We start from the raw sequence: 10,485 nt of genomic DNA on the forward strand, positions 1-10,485 counted from the left end.
CTTAACCCAGCAACACCTCAGCATTTAAAATTTATTTTTTTACGGAGGGCTCCTGCATTGGGACGTTTGGGCAATCCCACTGAAAAGCAATTGACTAAAATTGCCATTATATTGGGATCGATTTACATAGGCGAAAGAAAACAAACCAGCGCTGAGTATGCACGCAGTAACTCCATTTCTATCGGGAGTGCTCTACACTACCGTCACGTGCTTCTCCGCTTCAGCAACCAAAAAACCCCGCTGTCAAAAGCCTCCCGTCAACTTTCACTCAGCGGGAGGAGGGCGCCATCTCGGCCGCTCCCCCTCAAGGTATGGAACTCGCCTCCCGCGGCCGTCTGCACTGCGAAGACCCTTCCGTTGTTCAAGTCAAATCTCAAGCCCTTCTCCTGATCTGCCCACGACCGCCTCTTTGAAGCGCCTCCATCTGCTATCCTATCACAAAGCTGTCTCTGACCTGCTCAGCGCGCTGCCCCCAAACTCCCCGCCCTAATTACAAACGCGCTAAAAACCCCACGCGTTCTTCTGAGATGTGCGTGCCACCACGATGTGAGTAACGCGTCTCGAGACGCAGTCACAATCAGGGTCGCCGCCCGTATATAATCTGCATCCAAAGTGAATGTTTCAGATGGGTCCCTTCAGCTCTATGCTAACTCTTTAAGCCTCTTAAAAATAGCTTGTACGACTTGACACCATCGTCCCCAAACACCTCGCTTGCCAGAGCACGTGACTTCAAAGCGCCTGACTTTCGTGCGTCATCGTTGTCCATGTTTTGTAAAAAAACATCTAAATCTGTAACGCTATTCGCAGAAACCAACTGTGGTGTAGCCAATATCGGGTGTGCAGGCAGTGCAACTGCACCGAGGTCCCTGTTCCGCACGAGTCCAGGACAGGGGGCCCAATGTCATTCCTTGTGCCAGGGCCCGTGGCAATCTCGCCACTCTACATCACTGCATCCACATTGCATGAACTCTTGTTACCTTCCTCCATGCCTCTGCTGCAGAAATGGTCTCCACTAGAGGGATCTCTACAGAGCCCTTCTAGAGGGTGTTTGGCCTGCTCTTCCATGCTGGACAGATGTCTCGGCAGAGGTGGCGGGTTCCCACGCTTTACCCCAACACACATGACCTGCCGATCGACTTACCGTGGCGAACGCATTTGTACCGCTGGGTGGACAGAGGCAGAAGGTCGGACGTAAGGAAGCTGCAGCGTAGTTTACACTGCCACGCCAGGAGATCAAATCGAACGAGCGACCTATGGATCGCGTGTGCTAACAATTACACCACAGCAGCATCCCTAATTGTATTGCACTCTCTTACATGCGCTTAACAGAGCGACGGGAAAGGTCGCACTCGAGAGCGGTCGGTGCATTCAACGTTCCTTCGCGGGCTCCTCCCGACGACGCGCGATGCCCTTCCGTTTAAAGGGACGCGCGCCGAGTGGAGCTGCGAGCCGCACGGAGGGACCGGCTCCACGGGCGTTGCCCTCCGATGGCTGAGCTCGGCAACTTCTCCAGTCTCATTTGCTCGCCGGACACGCTCACCCAGCGATGCATCTTCATCGCTGCTCCGCATCTTCATCGCTGCTCCGCGGATATCCACATTGGTCCGCGGAGAGAGAGAGAGAGGAAATTACGGCGAGGAGGCACCAATTGGTGGCGAGAGAGGTAGCGGGCCTTTATTTGGAAATTAGTGTCTTTGGTAGCTACGTTGAGATAACTGAGAGACCCGAGGCTTGGGCGCATGTGTGAGCCACACAAATGTGCACCGCTTCATGAATGAGAACGAAAAAAACGTTTCTTGTTGGTGGATGCTCACTCTCAGATCCATGTTACATTTCGTGCGAAAGTGTAAAAAAAAAACATGGTGTCTTGCTGTAAGCACGAAGGGCGAAAGGGTTGACCCCAACAACCCGCACCCTGCATCCCCGTGATTCGATTGCCGCATCTCGCCGTGCGGATTGATGACGGTGGGGGCCCAGAAGCTTCTCAGGATTCCGTTCGCCACCGATGTTGGCCATGGCTGGGAATCACACTCAGGATCTGGCGTCATGACACAATTCGAAAACCACCGCATCGCCACTTTCCCCCTCAATGAGCTTTTACGGCTCTCATTAATTCTCAACGAGAAGACAGGCGAGGAAATGAAATTCAGCATCGTCAAATGTTGATCCTGGCGATCTGATGGACTGATCCAATTAAGGGATGAAAGTCGGAATCTAGAATTGATCATGTTGTCAACATGGTGGTGAACAAAAAATAGTTGAGAAACTGGCGCCACGCCACGTCCAGTATCCCTCTCGCTATGGCTGTGGATGACAGCCACGTGCCATCGTCGATCAGCGACCGGGAAAATATTCCATGAGAAATGAATCCCTGTCCAAGCTCATTATATTGCTTGGAATTCCACGATCGCCGGCAGGAGGTCACGTCATCTCACACGAAACGCCTCTGCAATCAGACAATCAGGCTCCCCTGATCAGTCATTCATCACAGCCTCACACCGTCCATCACAGTCCCCATACCATCCACCACGGTGAATGGTTTTGAGCTTACGTTTGTTGTCCTTCACCCGCCCCTCCGATTAGCACGGTTGGCTACGTACGGTGCGACAAAAAGTTACACATACATCCAGTCCTATACCATTCACCAGGCCCACACCATTCGTCAGTGCCACATCAACCGTCAGGCAGAAAATCCTCAAAGTTGCTGGAAATCAGGTAGGGCCCAGACTCACATTTAATCACATTTCACCGCTTGGAAATTCCACAACTTCGGGAACCTCGTGATGCAACATTTCAAATCCATCATTCATGCGGAGTGTCTTACTGAAGGGGAGCGTGTATCAGAATGTGAGTCCTAAACGGTTGACGCAGAAATTAATTCAATCAGAATGTGAGCCCTAAATGGTTGGCATTGCATAACCCACGTTGATGCTCGAACGGTTACACAAGCTTAAAAGCATCTGACGTGTACGTCTGAAGTCATGCAACTGACCAGCTGCTCACAAGCAAACACTAACTAGCAACTGCTAGAGACCGTGATGAGATTAACGAACTCACCTAACGAGTAATCTTGGGTCTTTCGGAAAAGTCACGTAGATAGGTTCAAAGAAAATAACAAAAAAAACTACGACGTTTCGATCGCAATACAAGCAATCGTCATCATTTTGTCTCCTGATGACGATTGCTTGTGTTGCGATCGTAACGTCGTAGTTTTTTGGCTATTTTTTGTTATTTTCTTTGAACCTATCTACGTGACTTTACCGAAAGACCCAAGAATATGAATTCCTGCAGTCACGAAAGCTTTAAGTCAAGATTCACCTAACGAGCTGACTGTACAACAAGAGCTTCTTCCCCGAGCAGCAGGGCCTGGCCAGGGGCCCAATCCGAAACATTGAACAAAGGAGCTTACGAATTGTGGCTTAGCAGCCGAAGATAACCCGCAGCCACCTGAGCCACCCATCCAATTCATTCGGGCCATGATACACCGGAGCAGGTTAAAGCCAAGTTGCTGGCAAGGGTAGCTTTGTCACTGGCAATGCACTCACAAGGGACGGCTGGCAAGTGTCCTAGAGACGTCCACGGAGGAGACGGAGCAATGAAATCAGCTCGCGGGGAGCTGCCAGGTAGATTCTTGGATCGCAGGATCGTGAGAGAAGGGGAGGCCTTTATCCAGCAGTGGACTGCCCACAGCTGAGGACGATGATAAACACATTCCTGCGGAGGGAGCTGGTAGGAACGTTGGGTTGCTCGGTCAATGGCCAGGGTCAACGGCAGCGTGGTGTATTCCGCAAATATGCCCGACTGTGAGGGCGGGCACAAGCCGGCGTGAGTAGGTTCAACGTTGAGTTTTATAAGGGCACCACGGGGTGACCAGCCCCTCCCAGCCCCTCCCCACCCAGCCCCACCCCTCCCACCCCCCACCAGGAGGTTCCTACCAGTATGAGTCCAACTTACATTTCAGGTAAGCAACTATGGCCACTTTGGTACGGCGATGGCAAAGAGCGACGGAGTTGTGTCTGGCCAAGGAGAACAGAGTTGATTGAAGAGTGGGATGGATGCCCCCCAACGATCATCTGATTACATAACACGGCCTCGGGCACTCATGTGACCTGTGTCTGTGATCTGATTGGAAGCGGCCGTCTTAGTTGTCCACGAGGAGGAGCAGCGGTCAGATTTTGCCCGTGTTTGGGAAAAATAAATCTACTTAATTCTCTTGTAAAATCGCGCAGCAACCATTGCCGCCTTACAAACACACACCAGCTGCATCGCCCTAAAATGTCACCCCGAGTGATGGGTGGCGTTAAAAGTTAATTTTTTTGTTTTACAATCAAGGCACCTTGCTCTCTGCTTTTAAAAAGAAACACGCAGCAAATTGCATGATTAACATTTGCGAAATGGCAGACGAGAAGATTGAGCCGTGCTGCGCGCACACACCGATCACCACCACGAGGAGGAGGAGGATGAGGAAGGCTGCCCCAAACTTTGTCCAGGAGACGAGCTGTCGCACCCATTTATTCATTACTCCCGTCGTGCCCTGCCCAGACGGGTTGACCCTTCGCCTCTTGTCAGTCGTGATCGCGGATGCATCGCTCCGACATCTGAATCGAGATGCCAGCTCCCCCCCCCCCTCCTCATCCTTGCCGTGCAACCGTGGTGCTCAGAATACCCCGCACGCACGGAATGCAACCCCCGCATCCCCTGCTCCCTCCCTCCTCCCCATGCGCTCTCTTTTAGGCCCAAAGACCTTTCGCTGCAGATGCTACAGAGAAGGCTTTAATCAGAGCCACTTAAAATAAAATTGTAGTCCTGTATTGGCGCTTTATTACATCGCAGCACCGCAAGAGATTGGGGCGGATTGGTGGGGAGCTCTTCATCATCCTGCAGTGGATTGACCGAGGCCGATGCTGAATTTACAGATTGCCGTTGCACGAATATTTATAACATACAGCCCTTGGTCAATCCACTGGCGGATGAAGGCATCCCCATGCCGTGTCATTTTGTGAGGGGTTCTTTGACTATACTTCACCATTCTGGTTACTGGTTGGCGTGCGTTGGTGAAGGGCTGAGGATCGGTTCAGATACGTCTCGCCATTGATGTTAGCCGTGGCCAGGAATCGAACTCAGAGAATGGGTGCATTGCGCAGTGCGCTAACCACGGCGTCACCACTCTACCCACCCCCCCACCTACAGTAATTAGATCCCATTGTACTCTTAGGTTTTTTCGGTAAAGTCACGTAGGTAAAAATAAATAATAATAAAAAACTAATAAAATAATAGAAATAAAATATTTACTTTATTTCTATTATTATGTCTATTATTTTATTTCTATTATTATTATTTTTATTATTTATTATTTATAATTAATTTTTACCTACGTGACTTTACCGAAAAAACCTGAGAGTATGAATCCTTGCAGTCACGAAAGCTTCAAATCTAGAATTAGATCCCATTGTGATAAACGTACAGTACTATTATCTTCTCGATTGACATTGCACGAATATCAATATTAAAATTAATTATAATAAGTTTAATCAGCATGGAGCTCCAGTGAGGTCCACTTAATGTCCGGATACTTTTAATTATTAATTTATTTTGCAGGCTGGCTGGAGATTTGTGTCACAACATTGTCTGCAGTGCGCGACTATATTTAAAATTACCCGAATGTAAATATGTTTCTATTTATTTTCAAGGTTTGAATGCATACTTTTAAAACGTGGACTTCCACGACCAGTATTGTGGTTCATAATGAGTTTATTCTGTGTTACCATCGTGTATGTGTCATGTGAATGTTTAACGAAAGCCCTCCACCACCCGACAGAGCCAATCGACTCGAGTTGTCACTTCATTGACAATTAAGCCAATTTCGATGTAAAGCTTTCGTGACTGCAGGGATTCGTCTTCTTGGTTCTTTCGGTAAAGTCACGTAGAATGGAAAAAATAAAATAATAAAAATAAAACATAATAAAATTTCGATTTAAAGCTTTCGTGACTGCAGGGATTCATCTTCTTGGTTCTTTCGGTAAAGTCACGTAGAAGGGAAATAATAAAATAATAAAAATAAAACATAATAAAATTTCGATTTAAAGCTTTCGTGACTGCAGGGATTCATTCTTTCTTTCGGTAAAGTCACGTAGAATGGAAATAATAAAATAATAAAAATAAAACATAATAAAATTTCGATTTAAAGCTTTCGTGACTGCAGGGATTCATCTTCTTGGTTCTTTCGGTAAAGTCACGTAGAATGGAAATAATAAAATAATAAAAATAAAACATAATAAAATAATTCTCACGACGTTTCGGCCACAACGTCGTGAGAATTATTTTATTATGTTTTATTATTTATTATTTTATTATTTCCATTCTACGTGACTTTACCGAAAGAACCAAGAAGAATTAAGCCATTGATATTTTAATAATTGCATACCCGACGTTTCGCTGGGGATTACATCCAGCATCATCAGGCGTTAGCAAGGCTCAGCTCTGGATGGATGTAAATCTTCGGTGAAACGTCGAAGAAAAACTCTCAAAACACGGATTGCTTTTCAACATTTCGGATTTTCTGAAAGCAACAAAAAACACATCACTTGGCATATTTGCCCATGGATGTGCCAACTTCATTTGATTGTCTCCTCTGTCGGGTGGCGGAGGGCTACAGTCAAACAATGGCATTTTACCCTGCACGAGAATCGAACTCAACTAGGAACTCGTTATGAATCACAACGCACGCCGGGGAAGGTTTTCCCGGTTGCGCTGAGCGGCTCTCGGCTTTGTGCCTCGCGTCGTTCCCCACGACGTCCGACGTTTCACCCCTCCCCACCACCACATTCGTGAAGCTTTTCCAGCAACCGAGGCTTTTCCACGAACTCTGAAGCTCCCGGCGCGCGCAGAGAAACGTCGGACATCGCGCCGAACAACACGCACCGAGAGCTACAAAACGCACAAGCTAATTGAAAATAAATGTACCAGATAGGTCGATTGGAAGAATTCAACATCGGCACTTATGAGCTGCACTTGCAACAATCGATAGGAATCAATGGCTGCATTACCTTTCTTGAAAAGTACGCTCTTGCTAAAGGCGGTCGACACCAAAGCACATCCATTCTTTTTTGTTTGGGTTACCGATGGCGAAAGAGCAGTTGTGAGAAAATTCAAGCGACTGCTCCTCCACGGCTCGATGCCCCCCCCCCCAAACCTTGCTGCTAATTACGTCGCATCGGGACGCGGGAACATCGCTCGTCACTGCCTCTGCCGAGGTTGCAGAGCGCTCTCGCTGCGTTTCCACGGCTCCGTAACAACGGGCCCGGCCGGCCCCCCCGTTCATGGTTCGGCAGAGGTCGCAACCGGGTACCCGATACCCGTACCCTACCCGATACCCGGCTACCCGTACCCGGCCGGGTACGGGTATGGGTACCCGTTTGCGACACTGGTGCGGCCGGGTACGGGTATGGGTAGACCGTGAGTCACTGGTGAGTAACTGTTTGTCACTCATTTCCCAACGTCTTGTCTCTTCTCACAATTCAAGTTCCTAGAATCAACCCACCCGCACCTGCAACACGTCTTCATCCCAGAGGTCGCAATCAAGTACTCGATACCCGTACCCTACCCGTACCCAGCCGGGTACGGGTAGGGTACGGGTACGGCCGGGTATGGGTACGGGTACCCGTTTGCGACCCTGGTGCGACCGGGTATGGGTACGGGTAAGGAATCAAAACCCGTTTGCGACCTCTGTGGTTCGGGCAAGATGTACCGGGCCCTCGTGATCCTCCCACGGGCCGTCGCACCGGCGAAGGCGAGCGGAGGAGCCGTAGCCACGTGCCCCGTGCGGGCTGCGCCGACGAGCTACGGCGCGGTTGACCTCGCTGGCGATGTTGCGGGGTCAAACGCACAAGAGAGACGAGTGGTCAGCGGCGCTGAATTAGAAGAGGGGGGGGGAATAGATTGTTCATAATTTATTTGATCTTAGGGAAGTGTAAGCCAACCATGGCATGCATTAAAACCCTGTTAATTCGATGTTACGTACGACAATCGCGATGACGCTAAGAGGGGGAGGGTGGGAACAGCATTGGTTAAAACGAGCAAATACCGCGCTGGTTTTGGCCTTCTCTGTTTCATCAGCAGTCAGACTGAGCTAAACGAACACTGCTCCGGCAGGCGGAGTAGCGGGGGAGCTGAGCCAACGGAGCCAGAGGTTTTGAAGAAACGAGCAATTCCGGGTCATCACGGGGACATCGCGGCACCTCCTGGGTCTGGATTCCGCTGCGAGACGTGGGAGCATCCGTACACAACCCCCCAAAGTGCCGTACGCGAACCGCTGCCTATATAGCTCGGCACGCTCGTGTTTTCAGAGCAAAGCGCTCCCCTCCCGAGGTTAGATCTGCAAAGCAATCTCATCGCACCTCACGGCGCCATTAAAACACACACCGCCACCGCAAATTGACGGATTGGTATTTTAAGACGTTGCGCTCACGGCGCCTGGCGGACAAACAAGGGCGGCGGAGATTTACGGGCTCAGCCGTAAACGCGAGGACGTACCGAGTGAGGCCCTGTCGCTATCTCCCGTCGCTCCCCCAGGGCCGGATTAAGGCGCGCGGCTGCAGCCCAGGGGCCTCCGCCAGCTGTATGGACCTCCAGAGATGAAGTGAAAAGTTGTTTAATTCGTGAATGCTGAATTTTATTTGTTGTTAGCCTTGTAAAATTGTATTTTTTATTTTTCCTTAAATTTGTTTTCCCTTTGAAAATATTACTGGCGGCCTCACAGTACCTGTAGCCCAGGGGCCTACAAAATATGAATCCGGCCCTGCCCCCCCCCCCCCCACCGCTGCCGCCTCCACAGGGGGTCCGCTCCACTCTCGCCCCGCCGCAGTGGCACGGCAGGGCATCTTAATCCACTGCGGAAGCTCATGGCCCCGGGACTTGGTGTGGGGCTCTAATGGGCACCTTGCGGAGGATGTGCCGTCCGTTTGTGGGTTTTTTCTCTCTCTCTCTTTAATTTACAGCCCCTTTGGCCAATCGACTGCTAGGTGAAGGCCTCGCATATATTTTGTGTTGGTCGCGGGGAATGTATGAAACTAATCAGCGCTGGTCAGCGCTGGTAAGTGAAAAGAGGGTATGGTTAGATATTGCTCGCCACTGACGCTAGCCGCGACGGACAGGATATTCAAACTCGGATCGCTCGGTTTACAGTGGTGAGTGATAACCACTGCGCCACCTTTCCACCCTCAGTTTTGTTGATTTAGTCTTAAATGTATCCACTGACTTTGCATATTGTCAAACTATGACATGTTAAAACACATTCTTATTGAACAGCAAAGCAGCAATCATAAGATGCACATCATTCTGGGTTTCTTGTTCCGTGTTTTTTTCTCTTCCAAATGCACTGTGGTGTATATATACACGCGGGGACAACAATTGTCTTGTGAAGAGATCAGAATATTGATTTATACTGGAGGAATCCGATGAAGTATAAAGCTCTTTTGCCACAGATGTCCTGCAGTCTCTGGCCCGAGTGTTTTTTTTTGGATCCCATTGCGTTGCCGTCTTCAGCTGGAGGAGGAAGTGCTTCAATCCGCCTTTATTGGCTTGTGCTACAACAACCAAAAAAAAATCTCGTGGCTGAAAAAATACGACTCATCTCGCACTTAATTTGGCGGCGGAGACGGCAGACAGTGGCTCGCGGTCGTGAATCCCGTCTCTGAGTGATTAAATGAAATCCGTGGATGGCTGACGGCTTCCAAGCGACATTCCTTTCTGACGGAATATTAATCTTAATAAAATATAATAAATATATAAAGCAACCCTCCATGCCGTATCTCGACATAAAAGTGAAACGTTGTTGGCCTTCCGGACTGAAGCCGAGCGAGCAGCGTTTGTTGGAACGCAAAAACGAGGGCCTGTGATGACCTGTGTCTCATCAGCTGATGCAGGCCCTATTAAACGTATTGTGCTGTGTCAGATGTTGTTGGCTCATGCCCCCTCTCATCATCAAGGGCTACTCAGCACAAACAGCGCTGTATAAAACCTCACCGAGCACTGTAGTGGGGCATTCTATATCTCCACATAAAAAAAACAAGACATGTATTCAGTCAATCGGCTTACTGGCCTTCTAGAAGAATCCAACAGCATTTGTTTAAACATGTAAACTCTATATTAGGCTTTGATCTTACGGATCTCATCAGCCGATTTCGGCTTGCTTTATAAATATTGCTTGTTTTTCAAATGTCATTGGTGAGAGCACTCCCGTGAAAACAACACGGCCCTGCCCAAGCAAAAACAAAAGCCAGCTCGATATGTCGCCAACGTTGCCAAAGCCGTTTTGATGCCACCGCTGCACCTCTTCGTCGACGCTCTCTGCCCTCCGTCAGACCACGCAGCTGCAGCTGCTGCTGCAGAGGCAACACGCAGCGACCCCCACGATCTGCCCTCACCGTGTCCCAACATCTGGCCCGAGGTCTTCCCCACGGTCACCAACAACGCAGTGCCAAACGA

General features: G+C 49.4%; 1 long non-coding RNA gene across 1 annotated transcript in view; it reads right to left on the minus strand.

Moving 5' to 3' along the window:
* Window positions 1–10,485, minus strand: part of LOC144945251 (uncharacterized) — a 57,736-nt gene that overhangs the window by 7,998 nt on the left and 39,253 nt on the right. The window lies entirely within an intron of this gene.

The sequence above is a fragment of the Lampetra fluviatilis genome, chromosome 37, assembly GCF_964198595.1.
Source record: "Lampetra fluviatilis chromosome 37, kcLamFluv1.1, whole genome shotgun sequence".
Lineage (NCBI taxonomy): Eukaryota > Metazoa > Chordata > Hyperoartia > Petromyzontiformes > Petromyzontidae > Lampetra > Lampetra fluviatilis.